The sequence below is a fragment of the Schistocerca nitens genome, chromosome 2, assembly GCF_023898315.1.
Source record: "Schistocerca nitens isolate TAMUIC-IGC-003100 chromosome 2, iqSchNite1.1, whole genome shotgun sequence".
NCBI classification, from domain to species: Eukaryota; Metazoa; Arthropoda; class Insecta; order Orthoptera; family Acrididae; genus Schistocerca; species Schistocerca nitens.
This window is the reverse complement of record NC_064615.1, coordinates 262,706,836-262,724,720: the sequence shown is the minus strand read 5'-3', so window position 1 is coordinate 262,724,720 and position 17,885 is coordinate 262,706,836. Positions and strand designations below refer to the sequence as shown.

The 17,885-nt window shown below is 54.4% G+C and overlaps 41 non-coding genes across 41 annotated transcripts; 8 read left to right on the top strand and 33 right to left on the bottom strand.

The window, feature by feature from the left end:
- Positions 1-70: 70 nt before the first annotated feature.
- Trnae-uuc (transfer RNA glutamic acid (anticodon UUC)) lies at positions 71-142 on the bottom strand. Its single transcript has one exon. It is a non-coding gene; the product is annotated as a tRNA-Glu (tRNA).
- A 305-nt stretch (positions 143-447) lies between these two features.
- On the bottom strand, positions 448-520 carry Trnam-cau (transfer RNA methionine (anticodon CAU)). The gene has a single exon. It is a non-coding gene; the product is annotated as a tRNA-Met (tRNA).
- A 382-nt stretch (positions 521-902) lies between these two features.
- On the bottom strand, positions 903-973 carry Trnag-gcc (transfer RNA glycine (anticodon GCC)). The gene has a single exon. It is a non-coding gene; the product is annotated as a tRNA-Gly (tRNA).
- Positions 974-1,320: 347 nt separating this feature from the next.
- Trnag-ucc (transfer RNA glycine (anticodon UCC)) lies at positions 1,321-1,392 on the top strand. The gene has a single exon. It is a non-coding gene; the product is annotated as a tRNA-Gly (tRNA).
- A 597-nt stretch (positions 1,393-1,989) lies between these two features.
- Trnai-aau (transfer RNA isoleucine (anticodon AAU)) lies at positions 1,990-2,063 on the bottom strand. Its single transcript has one exon. It is a non-coding gene; the product is annotated as a tRNA-Ile (tRNA).
- Positions 2,064-2,261: 198 nt separating this feature from the next.
- On the bottom strand, positions 2,262-2,333 carry Trnae-uuc (transfer RNA glutamic acid (anticodon UUC)). The gene has a single exon. It is a non-coding gene; the product is annotated as a tRNA-Glu (tRNA).
- A 305-nt stretch (positions 2,334-2,638) lies between these two features.
- On the bottom strand, positions 2,639-2,711 carry Trnam-cau (transfer RNA methionine (anticodon CAU)). The gene has a single exon. It is a non-coding gene; the product is annotated as a tRNA-Met (tRNA).
- A 382-nt stretch (positions 2,712-3,093) lies between these two features.
- On the bottom strand, positions 3,094-3,164 carry Trnag-gcc (transfer RNA glycine (anticodon GCC)). The gene has a single exon. It is a non-coding gene; the product is annotated as a tRNA-Gly (tRNA).
- Positions 3,165-3,511: 347 nt separating this feature from the next.
- Trnag-ucc (transfer RNA glycine (anticodon UCC)) lies at positions 3,512-3,583 on the top strand. The gene has a single exon. It is a non-coding gene; the product is annotated as a tRNA-Gly (tRNA).
- Positions 3,584-4,180: 597 nt separating this feature from the next.
- Trnai-aau (transfer RNA isoleucine (anticodon AAU)) lies at positions 4,181-4,254 on the bottom strand. The gene has a single exon. It is a non-coding gene; the product is annotated as a tRNA-Ile (tRNA).
- A 198-nt stretch (positions 4,255-4,452) lies between these two features.
- On the bottom strand, positions 4,453-4,524 carry Trnae-uuc (transfer RNA glutamic acid (anticodon UUC)). The gene has a single exon. It is a non-coding gene; the product is annotated as a tRNA-Glu (tRNA).
- Positions 4,525-4,829: 305 nt separating this feature from the next.
- Positions 4,830-4,902, bottom strand: Trnam-cau (transfer RNA methionine (anticodon CAU)). The gene has a single exon. It is a non-coding gene; the product is annotated as a tRNA-Met (tRNA).
- A 382-nt stretch (positions 4,903-5,284) lies between these two features.
- On the bottom strand, positions 5,285-5,355 carry Trnag-gcc (transfer RNA glycine (anticodon GCC)). The gene has a single exon. It is a non-coding gene; the product is annotated as a tRNA-Gly (tRNA).
- A 347-nt stretch (positions 5,356-5,702) lies between these two features.
- On the top strand, positions 5,703-5,774 carry Trnag-ucc (transfer RNA glycine (anticodon UCC)). The gene has a single exon. It is a non-coding gene; the product is annotated as a tRNA-Gly (tRNA).
- A 587-nt stretch (positions 5,775-6,361) lies between these two features.
- Positions 6,362-6,435, bottom strand: Trnai-aau (transfer RNA isoleucine (anticodon AAU)). Its single transcript has one exon. It is a non-coding gene; the product is annotated as a tRNA-Ile (tRNA).
- Positions 6,436-6,633: 198 nt separating this feature from the next.
- On the bottom strand, positions 6,634-6,705 carry Trnae-uuc (transfer RNA glutamic acid (anticodon UUC)). Its single transcript has one exon. It is a non-coding gene; the product is annotated as a tRNA-Glu (tRNA).
- A 305-nt stretch (positions 6,706-7,010) lies between these two features.
- On the bottom strand, positions 7,011-7,083 carry Trnam-cau (transfer RNA methionine (anticodon CAU)). Its single transcript has one exon. It is a non-coding gene; the product is annotated as a tRNA-Met (tRNA).
- Positions 7,084-7,465: 382 nt separating this feature from the next.
- Trnag-gcc (transfer RNA glycine (anticodon GCC)) lies at positions 7,466-7,536 on the bottom strand. Its single transcript has one exon. It is a non-coding gene; the product is annotated as a tRNA-Gly (tRNA).
- Positions 7,537-7,883: 347 nt separating this feature from the next.
- Trnag-ucc (transfer RNA glycine (anticodon UCC)) lies at positions 7,884-7,955 on the top strand. The gene has a single exon. It is a non-coding gene; the product is annotated as a tRNA-Gly (tRNA).
- Positions 7,956-8,542: 587 nt separating this feature from the next.
- Positions 8,543-8,616, bottom strand: Trnai-aau (transfer RNA isoleucine (anticodon AAU)). Its single transcript has one exon. It is a non-coding gene; the product is annotated as a tRNA-Ile (tRNA).
- A 198-nt stretch (positions 8,617-8,814) lies between these two features.
- Trnae-uuc (transfer RNA glutamic acid (anticodon UUC)) lies at positions 8,815-8,886 on the bottom strand. The gene has a single exon. It is a non-coding gene; the product is annotated as a tRNA-Glu (tRNA).
- A 305-nt stretch (positions 8,887-9,191) lies between these two features.
- Trnam-cau (transfer RNA methionine (anticodon CAU)) lies at positions 9,192-9,264 on the bottom strand. Its single transcript has one exon. It is a non-coding gene; the product is annotated as a tRNA-Met (tRNA).
- A 382-nt stretch (positions 9,265-9,646) lies between these two features.
- Positions 9,647-9,717, bottom strand: Trnag-gcc (transfer RNA glycine (anticodon GCC)). Its single transcript has one exon. It is a non-coding gene; the product is annotated as a tRNA-Gly (tRNA).
- A 347-nt stretch (positions 9,718-10,064) lies between these two features.
- Trnag-ucc (transfer RNA glycine (anticodon UCC)) lies at positions 10,065-10,136 on the top strand. Its single transcript has one exon. It is a non-coding gene; the product is annotated as a tRNA-Gly (tRNA).
- Positions 10,137-10,723: 587 nt separating this feature from the next.
- Trnai-aau (transfer RNA isoleucine (anticodon AAU)) lies at positions 10,724-10,797 on the bottom strand. Its single transcript has one exon. It is a non-coding gene; the product is annotated as a tRNA-Ile (tRNA).
- A 198-nt stretch (positions 10,798-10,995) lies between these two features.
- On the bottom strand, positions 10,996-11,067 carry Trnae-uuc (transfer RNA glutamic acid (anticodon UUC)). The gene has a single exon. It is a non-coding gene; the product is annotated as a tRNA-Glu (tRNA).
- Positions 11,068-11,372: 305 nt separating this feature from the next.
- Positions 11,373-11,445, bottom strand: Trnam-cau (transfer RNA methionine (anticodon CAU)). Its single transcript has one exon. It is a non-coding gene; the product is annotated as a tRNA-Met (tRNA).
- A 382-nt stretch (positions 11,446-11,827) lies between these two features.
- Trnag-gcc (transfer RNA glycine (anticodon GCC)) lies at positions 11,828-11,898 on the bottom strand. Its single transcript has one exon. It is a non-coding gene; the product is annotated as a tRNA-Gly (tRNA).
- Positions 11,899-12,245: 347 nt separating this feature from the next.
- Positions 12,246-12,317, top strand: Trnag-ucc (transfer RNA glycine (anticodon UCC)). Its single transcript has one exon. It is a non-coding gene; the product is annotated as a tRNA-Gly (tRNA).
- A 587-nt stretch (positions 12,318-12,904) lies between these two features.
- Positions 12,905-12,978, bottom strand: Trnai-aau (transfer RNA isoleucine (anticodon AAU)). Its single transcript has one exon. It is a non-coding gene; the product is annotated as a tRNA-Ile (tRNA).
- Positions 12,979-13,176: 198 nt separating this feature from the next.
- On the bottom strand, positions 13,177-13,248 carry Trnae-uuc (transfer RNA glutamic acid (anticodon UUC)). The gene has a single exon. It is a non-coding gene; the product is annotated as a tRNA-Glu (tRNA).
- A 305-nt stretch (positions 13,249-13,553) lies between these two features.
- Positions 13,554-13,626, bottom strand: Trnam-cau (transfer RNA methionine (anticodon CAU)). The gene has a single exon. It is a non-coding gene; the product is annotated as a tRNA-Met (tRNA).
- A 382-nt stretch (positions 13,627-14,008) lies between these two features.
- Positions 14,009-14,079, bottom strand: Trnag-gcc (transfer RNA glycine (anticodon GCC)). The gene has a single exon. It is a non-coding gene; the product is annotated as a tRNA-Gly (tRNA).
- A 347-nt stretch (positions 14,080-14,426) lies between these two features.
- Positions 14,427-14,498, top strand: Trnag-ucc (transfer RNA glycine (anticodon UCC)). The gene has a single exon. It is a non-coding gene; the product is annotated as a tRNA-Gly (tRNA).
- Positions 14,499-15,085: 587 nt separating this feature from the next.
- Positions 15,086-15,159, bottom strand: Trnai-aau (transfer RNA isoleucine (anticodon AAU)). Its single transcript has one exon. It is a non-coding gene; the product is annotated as a tRNA-Ile (tRNA).
- A 198-nt stretch (positions 15,160-15,357) lies between these two features.
- Trnae-uuc (transfer RNA glutamic acid (anticodon UUC)) lies at positions 15,358-15,429 on the bottom strand. Its single transcript has one exon. It is a non-coding gene; the product is annotated as a tRNA-Glu (tRNA).
- Positions 15,430-15,734: 305 nt separating this feature from the next.
- On the bottom strand, positions 15,735-15,807 carry Trnam-cau (transfer RNA methionine (anticodon CAU)). Its single transcript has one exon. It is a non-coding gene; the product is annotated as a tRNA-Met (tRNA).
- A 381-nt stretch (positions 15,808-16,188) lies between these two features.
- Positions 16,189-16,259, bottom strand: Trnag-gcc (transfer RNA glycine (anticodon GCC)). The gene has a single exon. It is a non-coding gene; the product is annotated as a tRNA-Gly (tRNA).
- A 347-nt stretch (positions 16,260-16,606) lies between these two features.
- On the top strand, positions 16,607-16,678 carry Trnag-ucc (transfer RNA glycine (anticodon UCC)). Its single transcript has one exon. It is a non-coding gene; the product is annotated as a tRNA-Gly (tRNA).
- A 588-nt stretch (positions 16,679-17,266) lies between these two features.
- On the bottom strand, positions 17,267-17,340 carry Trnai-aau (transfer RNA isoleucine (anticodon AAU)). Its single transcript has one exon. It is a non-coding gene; the product is annotated as a tRNA-Ile (tRNA).
- A 198-nt stretch (positions 17,341-17,538) lies between these two features.
- Positions 17,539-17,610, bottom strand: Trnae-uuc (transfer RNA glutamic acid (anticodon UUC)). Its single transcript has one exon. It is a non-coding gene; the product is annotated as a tRNA-Glu (tRNA).
- Between the last annotated feature and the right edge of the window lie 275 nt (positions 17,611-17,885).

Below are 17,885 nucleotides of genomic sequence, written 5' to 3'. Positions count from 1 at the left end.
TTGCGAGCAGGACGGGAAACGGCAGCTCGGTCAGCTCAAACTTGTCACGGTTCGTGTGGAAAAAATTCCGTTCCGGTACCGGGAATCGAACCCGGGCCTCCTGGGTGAAAGCCAGGTATCCTAGCCACTAGACCACACCGGATGTGGGGGTGTCTCCGCCGGTTCGGACGGTCGCTTGTCGCATTTCGTGTCGTGTCCCGCGTCGGCGCCCTTCTCTCTTTGCGAGCGTCTTTGCGCATACTGACTGGCAAGGCGCGCACCTCAAACGTCTCAGAGCAATGCTTTTGGCTTCATGCTGTGCTGGGAGAAGAGGGAAAGGGAAGCTGTAAGTAGCAGTAACAGGAAGTAAACATTTTCCCGCTGAAGCGTTGAAACCGTTGTGGATAACAAACAAGAAATAAGTTAGTGCCCTAGCAACAGCATCACCATCAGTCACAGAAAATTAAATGCCCCGGGTGAGGATCGAACTCACGACCTTAAGATTATGAGACTTACGCGCTGCCTACTGCGCTACCGAGGCACGGGTGGAACCGCTTTTCCTGGAAACTGGGTAAGTACCATACCCAATGTTAGACGTAAAGACACTGTACTTCCTGGATAACGTGTTCTGTTGCTAGACGTGCATTGCCGGCCCAGTTGATTGCGGTGTTGCTGCAGCTTTTGCAAACGATAGGCAGCACTCCTTGTCGTTAACGTTCAGTGCGTCGGAGGCACCTGGACATAGCAAATTGTGAGGCCAGGCCGACGCTAGTCTGTAGAACATGATGCGAGCGTCCTAGTGGGGACCCGCGAGTGCTGCGTTCTCGGTTCTTCTCAAGGGAATCCAGCTATACATTCTTGTGGATCGTGCATCTCAAGAGCGCAAGCAGCACGGCAGCATTATCGCGGGAACAGCAAAACGATGCATCGGCCGGGAATCGAACCCGGGCCGCCCGCGTGGCAGGCGAGCATTCTACCACTGAACCACCGATGCTCGGGCCAGTAGTAACTTCACGCTGCTTGCCGAGCAGATGTCTCAAGGGAAAGTGGGACTGCCGTCAAGCGCCGTAGCATTCTGTCGAGAAGATGCTGCAGACGCTGAATCCTGCACTGCACTGCTAAAAAATGCCGCCAGAACGCGGTCCTCTGCGTACTCTTGCATCGCCGGCGCCGGCACCGACTCTTGCCAAAGGATGCGAAATGTGCGCGGATACGCCGTCCGAATGCGGCTGGATGTTCTCCCCTAGCCTACCTCGAAATGCGCCTGCCAGGTACGATCACCTTCGGCCGCTGCCGACAGGCGGGAAGCCGACACAGCGCGGCGTCGGGGCGCTTCCTTGTGCGGTGGTGGTGTAATGGTCAGCATAGTTGCCTTCCAAGCAGTTGATCCGGGTTCGATTCCCGGCCACCGCAACAGGCTTTTTAATTTCGCGTATGAGTACTTTCGCCACGCGCCCTTAAATTAATGTTTTTTTCCCCCTTCTTACTCGCTGCAGACCAGCCTATAGTGTGTCTCGACTTGTCTCGACTTTGCTCAGCTGACGCGAGAGCTGACGCTCTCAAATCGGCCTATATCAAAACGACAAGCACGAGAAACGACTGAGAGAGGTAAGGAGAGGCGAGGCGATGGGCACACAGCACTCCCCCATCCTTTCACGGTGGCGTGTCCATGACCGAATCGGGTTGTAGCTCCGAAAACAAAGGAGAAAGAAAAAATAGGAAGTAAAACTGCCAACAGTACCCTGTGTCCCCATGCGCTCACCTGCCCAAGTACTGACAAGGGCCAAAGTTGTTACAAATCGGCAATCGGACATTTTCTTTCATCTTGTCTTTATCGGTTGAGAACCAGTGTATTCAACATATTATGGCCATTGCCGAGTGAATGCTGTAGCGCTTCCCGACAAGTCGGGTTCGGATCCTCCGTCAACTTCCACGCAGGGTGATGATCTTTTGGTCATCACACTCGCCTGCTGAAATCGGCGCTGCCTTTTCGTAGTAGTAAAAGACTAGTGGCCCGTGGGGGGATCGAACCCACGACCTTCGCGTTATTAGCACGACGCTCTAACCAACTGAGCTAACGGGCCTCGGCAGATGCAGTTGCTCAGCCCTGCGCTGGAAACGTATGGCATGAAGCCGTACACCATTTCTATGGTCGTCGGACGTCTGCTTCCCTCGTCTATATTCTGCTGACGGTCACGAAACAGTAGCTATATTGCGAGCAGGACGGGAAACGGCAGCTCGGTCAGCTCAAACTTGTCACGGTTCGTGTGGAAAAAATTCCGTTCCGGTACCGGGAATCGAACCCGGGCCTCCTGGGTGAAAGCCAGGTATCCTAGCCACTAGACCACACCGGATGTGGGGGTGTCTCCGCCGGTTCGGACGGTCGCTTGTCGCATTTCGTGTCGTGTCCCGCGTCGGCGCCCTTCTCTCTTTGCGAGCGTCTTTGCGCATACTGACTGGCAAGGCGCGCACCTCAAACGTCTCAGAGCAATGCTTTTGGCTTCATGCTGTGCTGGGAGAAGAGGGAAAGGGAAGCTGTAAGTAGCAGTAACAGGAAGTAAACATTTTCCCGCTGAAGCGTTGAAACCGTTGTGGATAACAAACAAGAAATAAGTTAGTGCCCTAGCAACAGCATCACCATCAGTCACAGAAAATTAAATGCCCCGGGTGAGGATCGAACTCACGACCTTAAGATTATGAGACTTACGCGCTGCCTACTGCGCTACCGAGGCACGGGTGGAACCGCTTTTCCTGGAAACTGGGTAAGTACCATACCCAATGTTAGACGTAAAGACACTGTACTTCCTGGATAACGTGTTCTGTTGCTAGACGTGCATTGCCGGCCCAGTTGATTGCGGTGTTGCTGCAGCTTTTGCAAACGATAGGCAGCACTCCTTGTCGTTAACGTTCAGTGCGTCGGAGGCACCTGGACATAGCAAATTGTGAGGCCAGGCCGACGCTAGTCTGTAGAACATGATGCGAGCGTCCTAGTGGGGACCCGCGAGTGCTGCGTTCTCGGTTCTTCTCAAGGGAATCCAGCTATACATTCTTGTGGATCGTGCATCTCAAGAGCGCAAGCAGCACGGCAGCATTATCGCGGGAACAGCAAAACGATGCATCGGCCGGGAATCGAACCCGGGCCGCCCGCGTGGCAGGCGAGCATTCTACCACTGAACCACCGATGCTCGGGCCAGTAGTAACTTCACGCTGCTTGCCGAGCAGATGTCTCAAGGGAAAGTGGGACTGCCGTCAAGCGCCGTAGCATTCTGTCGAGAAGATGCTGCAGACGCTGAATCCTGCACTGCACTGCTAAAAAATGCCGCCAGAACGCGGTCCTCTGCGTACTCTTGCATCGCCGGCGCCGGCACCGACTCTTGCCAAAGGATGCGAAATGTGCGCGGATACGCCGTCCGAATGCGGCTGGATGTTCTCCCCTAGCCTACCTCGAAATGCGCCTGCCAGGTACGATCACCTTCGGCCGCTGCCGACAGGCGGGAAGCCGACACAGCGCGGCGTCGGGGCGCTTCCTTGTGCGGTGGTGGTGTAATGGTCAGCATAGTTGCCTTCCAAGCAGTTGATCCGGGTTCGATTCCCGGCCACCGCAACAGGCTTTTTAATTTCGCGTATGAGTACTTTCGCCACGCGCCCTTAAATTAATGTTTTTTTCCCCCTTCTTACTCGCTGCAGACCAGCCTATAGTGTGTCTCGACTTGTCTCGACTTTGCTCAGCTGACGCGAGAGCTGACGCTCTCAAATCGGCCTATATCAAAACGACAAGCACGAGAAACGACTGAGAGAGGTAAGGAGAGGCGAGGCGATGGGCACACAGCACTCCCCCATCCTTTCACGGTGGCGTGTCCATGACCGAATCGGGTTGTAGCTCCGAAAACAAAGGAGAAAGAAAAAATAGGAAGTAAAACTGCCAACAGTACCCTGTGTCCCCATGCGCTCACCTGCCCAAGTACTGACAAGGGCCAAAGTTGTTACAAATCGGCAATCGGACATTTTCTTTCATCTTGTCTTTATCGGTTGAGAACCAGTGTATTCAACATATTATGGCCATTGCCGAGTGAATGCTGTAGCGCTTCCCGACAAGTCGGGTTCGGATCCTCCGTCAACTTCCACGCAGGGTGATGATCTTTTGGTCATCACACTCGCCTGCTGAAATCGGCGCTGCCTTTTCGTAGTAGTAAAAGACTAGTGGCCCGTGGGGGGATCGAACCCACGACCTTCGCGTTATTAGCACGACGCTCTAACCAACTGAGCTAACGGGCCTCGGCAGATGCAGTTGCTCAGCCCTGCGCTGGAAACGTATGGCATGAAGCCGTACACCATTTCTATGGTCGTCGGACGTCTGCTTCCCTCGTCTATATTCTGCTGACGGTCACGAAACAGTAGCTATATTGCGAGCAGGACGGGAAACGGCAGCTCGGTCAGCTCAAACTTGTCACGGTTCGTGTGGAAAAAATTCCGTTCCGGTACCGGGAATCGAACCCGGGCCTCCTGGGTGAAAGCCAGGTATCCTAGCCACTAGACCACACCGGATGTGGGGGTGTCTCCGCCGGTTCGGACGGTCGCTTGTCGCATTTCGTGTCGTGTCCCGCGTCGGCGCCCTTCTCTCTTTGCGAGCGTCTTTGCGCATACTGACTGGCAAGGCGCGCACCTCAAACGTCTCAGAGCAATGCTTTTGGCTTCATGCTGTGCTGGGAGAAGAGGGAAAGGGAAGCTGTAAGTAGCAGTAACAGGAAGTAAACATTTTCCCGCTGAAGCGTTGAAACCGTTGTGGATAACAAACAAGAAATAAGTTAGTGCCCTAGCAACAGCATCACCATCAGTCACAGAAAATTAAATGCCCCGGGTGAGGATCGAACTCACGACCTTAAGATTATGAGACTTACGCGCTGCCTACTGCGCTACCGAGGCACGGGTGGAACCGCTTTTCCTGGAAACTGGGTAAGTACCATACCCAATGTTAGACGTAAAGACACTGTACTTCCTGGATAACGTGTTCTGTTGCTAGACGTGCATTGCCGGCCCAGTTGATTGCGGTGTTGCTGCAGCTTTTGCAAACGATAGGCAGCACTCCTTGTCGTTAACGTTCAGTGCGTCGGAGGCACCTGGACATAGCAAATTGTGAGGCCAGGCCGACGCTAGTCTGTAGAACATGATGCGAGCGTCCTAGTGGGGACCCGCGAGTGCTGCGTTCTCGGTTCTTCTCAAGGGAATCCAGCTATACATTCTTGTGGATCGTGCATCTCAAGAGCGCAAGCAGCACGGCAACATTATCGCGGGAACAGCAAAACGATGCATCGGCCGGGAATCGAACCCGGGCCGCCCGCGTGGCAGGCGAGCGTTCTACCACTGAACCACCGATGCTCGGGCCAGTAGTAACTTCACGCTGCTTGCCGAGCAGATGTCTCAAGGGAAAGTGGGACTGCCGTCAAGCGCCGTAGCATTCTGTCGAGAAGATGCTGCAGACGCTGAATCCTGCACTGCACTGCTAAAAAATGCCGCCAGAACGCGGTCCTCTGCGTACTCTTGCATCGCCGGCGCCGGCACCGACTCTTGCCAAAGGATGCGAAATGTGCGCGGATACGCCGTCCGAATGCGGCTGGATGTTCTCCCCTAGCCTACCTCGAAATGCGCCTGCCAGGTACGATCACCTTCGGCCGCTGCCGACAGGCGGGAAGCCGACACAGCGCGGCGTCGGGGCGCTTCCTTGTGCGGTGGTGGTGTAATGGTCAGCATAGTTGCCTTCCAAGCAGTTGATCCGGGTTCGATTCCCGGCCACCGCAACAGGCTTTTTAATTTCGCGTATGAGTACTTTCGCCACGCGCCCTTAAATTAATGTTTTTTTCCCCCTTCTTACTCGCTGCAGACCAGCCTATAGTGTGTCTCGACTTGTCTCGACTGACGCGAGAGCTGACGCTCTCAAATCGGCCTATATCAAAACGACAAGCACGAGAAACGACTGAGAGAGGTAAGGAGAGGCGAGGCGATGGGCACACAGCACTCCCCCATCCTTTCACGGTGGCGTGTCCATGACCGAATCGGGTTGTAGCTCCGAAAACAAAGGAGAAAGAAAAAATAGGAAGTAAAACTGCCAACAGTACCCTGTGTCCCCATGCGCTCACCCGCCCAAGTACTGACAGGGGCCAAAGTTGTTACAAATCGGCAATCGGACATTTTCTTTCATCTTGTCTTTATCGGTTGAGAACCAGTGTATTCAACATATTATGGCCATTGCCGAGTGAATGCTGTAGCGCTTCCCGACAAGTCGGGTTCGGATCCTCCGTCAACTTCCACGCAGGGTGATGATCTTTTGGTCATCACACTCGCCTGCTGAAATCGGCGCTGCCTTTTCGTAGTAGTAAAAGACTAGTGGCCCGTGGGGGGATCGAACCCACGACCTTCGCGTTATTAGCACGACGCTCTAACCAACTGAGCTAACGGGCCTCGGCAGATGCAGTTGCTCAGCCCTGCGCTGGAAACGTATGGCATGAAGCCGTACACCATTTCTATGGTCGTCGGACGTCTGCTTCCCTCGTCTATATTCTGCTGACGGTCACGAAACAGTAGCTATATTGCGAGCAGGACGGGAAACGGCAGCTCGGTCAGCTCAAACTTGTCACGGTTCGTGTGGAAAAAATTCCGTTCCGGTACCGGGAATCGAACCCGGGCCTCCTGGGTGAAAGCCAGGTATCCTAGCCACTAGACCACACCGGATGTGGGGGTGTCTCCGCCGGTTCGGACGGTCGCTTGTCGCATTTCGTGTCGTGTCCCGCGTCGGCGCCCTTCTCTCTTTGCGAGCGTCTTTGCGCATACTGACTGGCAAGGCGCGCACCTCAAACGTCTCAGAGCAATGCTTTTGGCTTCATGCTGTGCTGGGAGAAGAGGGAAAGGGAAGCTGTAAGTAGCAGTAACAGGAAGTAAACATTTTCCCGCTGAAGCGTTGAAACCGTTGTGGATAACAAACAAGAAATAAGTTAGTGCCCTAGCAACAGCATCACCATCAGTCACAGAAAATTAAATGCCCCGGGTGAGGATCGAACTCACGACCTTAAGATTATGAGACTTACGCGCTGCCTACTGCGCTACCGAGGCACGGGTGGAACCGCTTTTCCCGGAAACTCGGTAAGTACCATACCCAATGTTAGACGTAAAGACACTGTACTTCCTGGATAACGTGTTCTGTTGCTAGACGTGCATTGCCGGCCCAGTTGATTGCGGTGTTGCTGCAGCTTTTGCAAACGATAGGCAGCACTCCTTGTCGTTAACGTTCAGTGCGTCGGAGGCACCTGGACATAGCAAATTGTGAGGCCAGGCCGACGCTAGTCTGTAGAACATGATGCGAGCGTCCTAGTGGGGACCCGCGAGTGCTGCGTTCTCGGTTCTTCTCAAGGGAATCCAGCTATACATTCTTGTGGATCGTGCATCTCAAGAGCGCAAGCAGCACGGCAGCATTATCGCGGGAACAGCAAAACGATGCATCGGCCGGGAATCGAACCCGGGCCGCCCGCGTGGCAGGCGAGCGTTCTACCACTGAACCACCGATGCTCGGGCCAGTAGTAACTTCACGCTGCTTGCCGAGCAGATGTCTCAAGGGAAAGTGGGACTGCCGTCAAGCGCCGTAGCATTCTGTCGAGAAGATGCTGCAGACGCTGAATCCTGCACTGCACTGCTAAAAAATGCCGCCAGAACGCGGTCCTCTGCGTACTCTTGCATCGCCGGCGCCGGCACCGACTCTTGCCAAAGGATGCGAAATGTGCGCGGATACGCCGTCCGAATGCGGCTGGATGTTCTCCCCTAGCCTACCTCGAAATGCGCCTGCCAGGTACGATCACCTTCGGCCGCTGCCGACAGGCGGGAAGCCGACACAGCGCGGCGTCGGGGCGCTTCCTTGTGCGGTGGTGGTGTAATGGTCAGCATAGTTGCCTTCCAAGCAGTTGATCCGGGTTCGATTCCCGGCCACCGCAACAGGCTTTTTAATTTCGCGTATGAGTACTTTCGCCACGCGCCCTTAAATTAATGTTTTTTTCCCCCTTCTTACTCGCTGCAGACCAGCCTATAGTGTGTCTCGACTTGTCTCGACTGACGCGAGAGCTGACGCTCTCAAATCGGCCTATATCAAAACGACAAGCACGAGAAACGACTGAGAGAGGTAAGGAGAGGCGAGGCGATGGGCACACAGCACTCCCCCATCCTTTCACGGTGGCGTGTCCATGACCGAATCGGGTTGTAGCTCCGAAAACAAAGGAGAAAGAAAAAATAGGAAGTAAAACTGCCAACAGTACCCTGTGTCCCCATGCGCTCACCCGCCCAAGTACTGACAAGGGCCAAAGTTGTTACAAATCGGCAATCGGACATTTTCTTTCATCTTGTCTTTATCGGTTGAGAACCAGTGTATTCAACATATTATGGCCATTGCCGAGTGAATGCTGTAGCGCTTCCCGACAAGTCGGGTTCGGATCCTCCGTCAACTTCCACGCAGGGTGATGATCTTTTGGTCATCACACTCGCCTGCTGAAATCGGCGCTGCCTTTTCGTAGTAGTAAAAGACTAGTGGCCCGTGGGGGGATCGAACCCACGACCTTCGCGTTATTAGCACGACGCTCTAACCAACTGAGCTAACGGGCCTCGGCAGATGCAGTTGCTCAGCCCTGCGCTGGAAACGTATGGCATGAAGCCGTACACCATTTCTATGGTCGTCGGACGTCTGCTTCCCTCGTCTATATTCTGCTGACGGTCACGAAACAGTAGCTATATTGCGAGCAGGACGGGAAACGGCAGCTCGGTCAGCTCAAACTTGTCACGGTTCGTGTGGAAAAAATTCCGTTCCGGTACCGGGAATCGAACCCGGGCCTCCTGGGTGAAAGCCAGGTATCCTAGCCACTAGACCACACCGGATGTGGGGGTGTCTCCGCCGGTTCGGACGGTCGCTTGTCGCATTTCGTGTCGTGTCCCGCGTCGGCGCCCTTCTCTCTTTGCGAGCGTCTTTGCGCATACTGACTGGCAAGGCGCGCACCTCAAACGTCTCAGAGCAATGCTTTTGGCTTCATGCTGTGCTGGGAGAAGAGGGAAAGGGAAGCTGTAAGTAGCAGTAACAGGAAGTAAACATTTTCCCGCTGAAGCGTTGAAACCGTTGTGGATAACAAACAAGAAATAAGTTAGTGCCCTAGCAACAGCATCACCATCAGTCACAGAAAATTAAATGCCCCGGGTGAGGATCGAACTCACGACCTTAAGATTATGAGACTTACGCGCTGCCTACTGCGCTACCGAGGCACGGGTGGAACCGCTTTTCCCGGAAACTGGGTAAGTACCATACCCAATGTTAGACGTAAAGACACTGTACTTCCTGGATAACGTGTTCTGTTGCTAGACGTGCATTGCCGGCCCAGTTGATTGCGGTGTTGCTGCAGCTTTTGCAAACGATAGGCAGCACTCCTTGTCGTTAACGTTCAGTGCGTCGGAGGCACCTGGACATAGCAAATTGTGAGGCCAGGCCGACGCTAGTCTGTAGAACATGATGCGAGCGTCCTAGTGGGGACCCGCGAGTGCTGCGTTCTCGGTTCTTCTCAAGGGAATCCAGCTATACATTCTTGTGGATCGTGCATCTCAAGAGCGCAAGCAGCACGGCAGCATTATCGCGGGAACAGCAAAACGATGCATCGGCCGGGAATCGAACCCGGGCCGCCCGCGTGGCAGGCGAGCGTTCTACCACTGAACCACCGATGCTCGGGCCAGTAGTAACTTCACGCTGCTTGCCGAGCAGATGTCTCAAGGGAAAGTGGGACTGCCGTCAAGCGCCGTAGCATTCTGTCGAGAAGATGCTGCAGACGCTGAATCCTGCACTGCACTGCTAAAAAATGCCGCCAGAACGCGGTCCTCTGCGTACTCTTGCATCGCCGGCGCCGGCACCGACTCTTGCCAAAGGATGCGAAATGTGCGCGGATACGCCGTCCGAATGCGGCTGGATGTTCTCCCCTAGCCTACCTCGAAATGCGCCTGCCAGGTACGATCACCTTCGGCCGCTGCCGACAGGCGGGAAGCCGACACAGCGCGGCGTCGGGGCGCTTCCTTGTGCGGTGGTGGTGTAATGGTCAGCATAGTTGCCTTCCAAGCAGTTGATCCGGGTTCGATTCCCGGCCACCGCAACAGGCTTTTTAATTTCGCGTATGAGTACTTTCGCCACGCGCCCTTAAATTAATGTTTTTTTCCCCCTTCTTACTCGCTGCAGACCAGCCTATAGTGTGTCTCGACTTGTCTCGACTGACGCGAGAGCTGACGCTCTCAAATCGGCCTATATCAAAACGACAAGCACGAGAAACGACTGAGAGAGGTAAGGAGAGGCGAGGCGATGGGCACACAGCACTCCCCCATCCTTTCACGGTGGCGTGTCCATGACCGAATCGGGTTGTAGCTCCGAAAACAAAGGAGAAAGAAAAAATAGGAAGTAAAACTGCCAACAGTACCCTGTGTCCCCATGCGCTCACCCGCCCAAGTACTGACAAGGGCCAAAGTTGTTACAAATCGGCAATCGGACATTTTCTTTCATCTTGTCTTTATCGGTTGAGAACCAGTGTATTCAACATATTATGGCCATTGCCGAGTGAATGCTGTAGCGCTTCCCGACAAGTCGGGTTCGGATCCTCCGTCAACTTCCACGCAGGGTGATGATCTTTTGGTCATCACACTCGCCTGCTGAAATCGGCGCTGCCTTTTCGTAGTAGTAAAAGACTAGTGGCCCGTGGGGGGATCGAACCCACGACCTTCGCGTTATTAGCACGACGCTCTAACCAACTGAGCTAACGGGCCTCGGCAGATGCAGTTGCTCAGCCCTGCGCTGGAAACGTATGGCATGAAGCCGTACACCATTTCTATGGTCGTCGGACGTCTGCTTCCCTCGTCTATATTCTGCTGACGGTCACGAAACAGTAGCTATATTGCGAGCAGGACGGGAAACGGCAGCTCGGTCAGCTCAAACTTGTCACGGTTCGTGTGGAAAAAATTCCGTTCCGGTACCGGGAATCGAACCCGGGCCTCCTGGGTGAAAGCCAGGTATCCTAGCCACTAGACCACACCGGATGTGGGGGTGTCTCCGCCGGTTCGGACGGTCGCTTGTCGCATTTCGTGTCGTGTCCCGCGTCGGCGCCCTTCTCTCTTTGCGAGCGTCTTTGCGCATACTGACTGGCAAGGCGCGCACCTCAAACGTCTCAGAGCAATGCTTTTGGCTTCATGCTGTGCTGGGAGAAGAGGGAAAGGGAAGCTGTAAGTAGCAGTAACAGGAAGTAAACATTTTCCCGCTGAAGCGTTGAAACCGTTGTGGATAACAAACAAGAAATAAGTTAGTGCCCTAGCAACAGCATCACCATCAGTCACAGAAAATTAAATGCCCCGGGTGAGGATCGAACTCACGACCTTAAGATTATGAGACTTACGCGCTGCCTACTGCGCTACCGAGGCACGGGTGGAACCGCTTTTCCTGGAAACTGGGTAAGTACCATACCCAATGTTAGACGTAAAGACACTGTACTTCCTGGATAACGTGTTCTGTTGCTAGACGTGCATTGCCGGCCCAGTTGATTGCGGTGTTGCTGCAGCTTTTGCAAACGATAGGCAGCACTCCTTGTCGTTAACGTTCAGTGCGTCGGAGGCACCTGGACATAGCAAATTGTGAGGCCAGGCCGACGCTAGTCTGTAGAACATGATGCGAGCGTCCTAGTGGGGACCCGCGAGTGCTGCGTTCTCGGTTCTTCTCAAGGGAATCCAGCTATACATTCTTGTGGATCGTGCATCTCAAGAGCGCAAGCAGCACGGCAGCATTATCGCGGGAACAGCAAAACGATGCATCGGCCGGGAATCGAACCCGGGCCGCCCGCGTGGCAGGCGAGCGTTCTACCACTGAACCACCGATGCTCGGGCCAGTAGTAACTTCACGCTGCTTGCCGAGCAGATGTCTCAAGGGAAAGTGGGACTGCCGTCAAGCGCCGTAGCATTCTGTCGAGAAGATGCTGCAGACGCTGAATCCTGCACTGCACTGCTAAAAAATGCCGCCAGAACGCGGTCCTCTGCGTACTCTTGCATCGCCGGCGCCGGCACCGACTCTTGCCAAAGGATGCGAAATGTGCGCGGATACGCCGTCCGAATGCGGCTGGATGTTCTCCCCTAGCCTACCTCGAAATGCGCCTGCCAGGTACGATCACCTTCGGCCGCTGCCGACAGGCGGGAAGCCGACACAGCGCGGCGTCGGGGCGCTTCCTTGTGCGGTGGTGGTGTAATGGTCAGCATAGTTGCCTTCCAAGCAGTTGATCCGGGTTCGATTCCCGGCCACCGCAACAGGCTTTTTAATTTCGCGTATGAGTACTTTCGCCACGCGCCCTTAAATTAATGTTTTTTTCCCCCTTCTTACTCGCTGCAGACCAGCCTATAGTGTGTCTCGACTTGTCTCGACTGACGCGAGAGCTGACGCTCTCAAATCGGCCTATATCAAAACGACAAGCACGAGAAACGACTGAGAGAGGTAAGGAGAGGCGAGGCGATGGGCACACAGCACTCCCCCATCCTTTCACGGTGGCGTGTCCATGACCGAATCGGGTTGTAGCTCCGAAAACAAAGGAGAAAGAAAAAATAGGAAGTAAAACTGCCAACAGTACCCTGTGTCCCCATGCGCTCACCCGCCCAAGTACTGACAAGGGCCAAAGTTGTTACAAATCGGCAATCGGACATTTTCTTTCATCTTGTCTTTATCGGTTGAGAACCAGTGTATTCAACATATTATGGCCATTGCCGAGTGAATGCTGTAGCGCTTCCCGACAAGTCGGGTTCGGATCCTCCGTCAACTTCCACGCAGGGTGATGATCTTTTGGTCATCACACTCGCCTGCTGAAATCGGCGCTGCCTTTTCGTAGTAGTAAAAGACTAGTGGCCCGTGGGGGGATCGAACCCACGACCTTCGCGTTATTAGCACGACGCTCTAACCAACTGAGCTAACGGGCCTCGGCAGATGCAGTTGCTCAGCCCTGCGCTGGAAACGTATGGCATGAAGCCGTACACCATTTCTATGGTCGTCGGACGTCTGCTTCCCTCGTCTATATTCTGCTGACGGTCACGAAACAGTAGCTATATTGCGAGCAGGACGGGAAACGGCAGCTCGGTCAGCTCAAACTTGTCACGGTTCGTGTGGAAAAAATTCCGTTCCGGTACCGGGAATCGAACCCGGGCCTCCTGGGTGAAAGCCAGGTATCCTAGCCACTAGACCACACCGGATGTGGGGGTGTCTCCGCCGGTTCGGACGGTCGCTTGTCGCATTTCGTGTCGTGTCCCGCGTCGGCGCCCTTCTCTCTTTGCGAGCGTCTTTGCGCATACTGACTGGCAAGGCGCGCACCTCAAACGTCTCAGAGCAATGCTTTTGGCTTCATGCTGTGCTGGGAGAAGAGGGAAAGGGAAGCTGTAAGTAGCAGTAACAGGAAGTAAACATTTTCCCGCTGAAGCGTTGAAACCGTTGTGGATAACAAACAAGAAATAAGTTAGTGCCCTAGCAACAGCATCACCATCAGTCACAGAAAATTAAATGCCCCGGGTGAGGATCGAACTCACGACCTTAAGATTATGAGACTTACGCGCTGCCTACTGCGCTACCGAGGCACGGGTGGAACCGCTTTTCCCGGAAACTGGGTAAGTACCATACCCAATGTTAGACGTAAAGACACTGTACTTCCTGGATAACGTGTTCTGTTGCTAGACGTGCATTGCCGGCCCAGTTGATTGCGGTGTTGCTGCAGCTTTTGCAAACGATAGGCAGCACTCCTTGTCGTTAACGTTCAGTGCGTCGGAGGCACCTGGACATAGCAAATTGTGAGGCCAGGCCGACGCTAGTCTGTAGAACATGATGCGAGCGTCCTAGTGGGGACCCGCGAGTGCTGCGTTCTCGGTTCTTCTCAAGGGAATCCAGCTATACATTCTTGTGGATCGTGCATCTCAAGAGCGCAAGCAGCACGGCAGCATTATCGCGGGAACAGCAAAACGATGCATCGGCCGGGAATCGAACCCGGGCCGCCCGCGTGGCAGGCGAGCGTTCTACCACTGAACCACCGATGCTCGGGCCAGTAGTAACTTCACGCTGCTTGCCGAGCAGATGTCTCAAGGGAAAGTGGGACTGCCGTCAAGCGCCGTAGCATTCTGTCGAGAAGATGCTGCAGACGCTGAATCCTGCACTGCACTGCTAAAAAATGCCGCCAGAACGCGGTCCTCTGCGTACTCTTGCATCGCCGGCGCCGGCACCGACTCTTGCCAAAGGATGCGAAATGTGCGCGGATACGCCGTCCGAATGCGGCTGGATGTTCTCCCCTAGCCTACCTCGAAATGCGCCTGCCAGGTACGATCACCTTCGGCCGCTGCCGACAGGCGGGAAGCCGACACAGCGCGGCGTCGGGGCGCTTCCTTGTGCGGTGGTGGTGTAATGGTCAGCATAGTTGCCTTCCAAGCAGTTGATCCGGGTTCGATTCCCGGCCACCGCAACAGGCTTTTTAATTTCGCGTATGAGTACTTTCGCCACGCGCCCTTAAATTAATGTTTTTTTCCCCCTTCTTACTCGCTGCAGACCAGCCTATAGTGTGTCTCGACTTGTCTCGACTGACGCGAGAGCTGACGCTCTCAAATCGGCCTATATCAAAACGACAAGCACGAGAAACGACTGAGAGAGGTAAGGAGAGGCGAGGCGATGGGCACACAGCACTCCCCCATCCTTTCACGGTGGCGTGTCCATGACCGAATCGGGTTGTAGCTCCGAAAACAAAGGAGAAAGAAAAAATAGGAAGTAAAACTGCCAACAGTACCGTGTGTCCCCATGCGCTCACCCGCCCAAGTACTGACAAGGGCCAAAGTTGTTACAAATCGGCAATCGGACATTTTCTTTCATCTTGTCTTTATCGGTTGAGAACCAGTGTATTCAACATATTATGGCCATTGCCGAGTGAATGCTGTAGCGCTTCCCGACAAGTCGGGTTCGGATCCTCCGTCAACTTCCACGCAGGGTGATGATCTTTTGGTCATCACACTCGCCTGCTGAAATCGGCGCTGCCTTTTCGTAGTAGTAAAAGACTAGTGGCCCGTGGGGGGATCGAACCCACGACCTTCGCGTTATTAGCACGACGCTCTAACCAACTGAGCTAACGGGCCTCGGCAGATGCAGTTGCTCAGCCCTGCGCTGGAAACGTATGGCATGAAGCCGTACACCATTTCTATGGTCGTCGGACGTCTGCTTCCCTCGTCTATATTCTGCTGACGGTCACGAAACAGTAGCTATATTGCGAGCGGGACGGGAAACGGCAGCTCGGTCAGCTCAAACTTGTCACGGTTCGTGTGGAAAAAATTCCGTTCCGGTACCGGGAATCGAACCCGGGCCTCCTGGGTGAAAGCCAGGTATCCTAGCCACTAGACCACACCGGATGCGCGGGTGTCTTCGCCGGTTCGGACGGTCGCTTGTCGCATTTCGTGTCGTGTCCCGCGTCGGCGCCCTTCTCTCTTTGCGAGCGTCTTTGCGCATACTGACTGGCAAGGCGCGCACCTCAAACGTCTCAGAGCAATGCTTTTGGCTTCATGCTGTGCTGGGAGAAGAGGGAAAGGGAAGCTGTAAGTAGCAGTAACAGGGAGTAAACATTTTCCCGCTGAAGCGTTGAAACCGTTGTGGATAACAAACAAGAAATAAGTAGGTGCCCTAGCAACAGCATCACCATCAGTCACAGAAAATTAAATGCCCCGGGTGAGGATCGAACTCACGACTTTAAGATTATGAGACTTACGCGCTGCCTACTGCGCTACCGAGGCACGGGTGAACCGCTTTTCCTTGAAACTGGGTAAGTACCATACCCAATGTTAGACGTAAAGACACTGTTCTTCCTGGATAACGTGTTCTGTTGCTAGACGTGCATAGCCGGCCCAGTTGATTGCGGTGTTGCTGCAGCTTTTGCAAACGATAGGCAGCACTCCTTGTCGTTAACGTTCAGTGCCTCGGAGGCACCTGGACATAGCAAATTGTGAGGCCAGGCCGACGCTAGTCTGTAGAACATGATGCGAGCGTCCTAGTGGGGACCCGCGAGTGCTGCGTTCTCGGTTCTTCTCAAGGGAATCCAGCTATACATTCTTGTGGATCGTGCATCTCAAGAGCGCAAGCAGCACGGCAGCATTATCGCGGGAACAGCAAAACGATGCATCGGCCGGGAATCGAACCCGTGCCGCCCGCGTGGCAGGCGAGCATTCTACCACTGAACCACCGATGCTCGGGCCAGCAGTAACTTCACGCTGCTTGCCGAGCAGATGTCTCAAGGGAAAGTGGGACTGCCGTCAAGCGCCGTAGCATTCTGTCGAGAAGATGCTGCAGACGCTGAATCCTGCACTGCACTGCTTAAAAATGCCGCCAGAACGCGGTCCTCTGCGTACTCTTGCGTCGCCGGCGCCGGCACCGACTCTTGCCAAAGGATGCGAAATGTGCGCGGATACGCCGTCCGAATGCGGCTGGATGTTCTCCCCTAGCCTACCTCGAAATGCGCCTGCCAGGTACGATCACCTTCGGCCGCTGCCGACAGGCGGGAAGCCGACACAGCGCGGCGTCGGGGCGCTTCCTTGTGCGGTGGTGGTGTAATGGTCAGCATAGTTGCCTTCCAAGCAGTTGATCCGGCTTCGATTCCCGGCCACCGCAACAGGCTTTTTAATTTCGCGTATGAGTACTTTCGCCACGCGCCCTTAAATTAATGTTTTTTTTCCCCCTTCTTACTCGCTGCAGACCAGCCTATAGTGTGTCTCGACTTTGCTCAGCTGACGCGAGAGCTGACGCTCTCAAATCGGCCTATATCAAAACGACAAGCACGAGAAACGACTGAGAGAGGTAAGGAGAGGCGAGGCGATGGGCACACAGCACTCCCCCTTCCTTTCACGGTGGCGTGTCCATGACCGAATCGGGTTGTAGCTCCGAAAACAAAGGAGAAAGAAAAAATAGGAAGTAAAACTGCCAACAGTACCGTGTGTCCCCATGCGCTCACCCGCCCAAGTACTGACAAGGGCCAAAGTTGTTACAAATCGGCAATCGGACATTTTCTTTCATCTTGTCTTTATCGGTTGAGAACCAGTGTATTCAACATATTATGGCCATTGCCGAGTGAATGCTGTAGCGCTTCCCGACAAGTCGGGTTCGGATCCTCTGTCAACTTCCACGCAGGGTGATGATCTTTTGGTCATCACACTCGCCTGCTGAAATCGGCGCTGCCTTTTCGTAGTAGTAAAAGACTAGTGGCCCGTGGGGGGATCGAACCCACGACCTTCGCGTTATTAGCACGACGCTCTAACCAACTGAGCTAACGGGCCTCGGCAGATGCAGTTGCTCAGCCCTGCGCTGGAAACGTATGGCATGAAGCCGTACACCATTTCTATGGTCGTCGGACGTCTGCTTCCCTCGTCTATATTCTGCTGACGGTCACGAAACAGTAGCTATATTGCGAGCGGGACGGGAAACGGCAGCTCGGTCAGCTCAAACTTGTCACGGTTCGTGTGGAAAAAATTCCGTTCCGGTACCGGGAATCGAACCCGGGCCTCCTGGGTGAAAGCCAGGTATCCTAGCCACTAGACCACACCGGATGTGCGGGTGTCTTCGCCGGTTCGGACGGTCGCTTGACGCATTTCGTGTCGTGTCCCGCGTCGGCGCCCTTCTCTCTTTGCGAGCGTCTTTGCGCATACTGACTGGCAAGGCGCGCACCTCAAACGTCTCAGAGCAATGCTTTTGGCTTCATGCTGTGCTGGGAGAAGAGGGAAAGGGAAGCTGTAAGTAGCAGTAACAGGGAGTAAACATTTTCCCGCTGAAGCGTTGAAACCGTTGTGGATAACAAACAAGAAATAAGTAGGTGCCCTAGCAA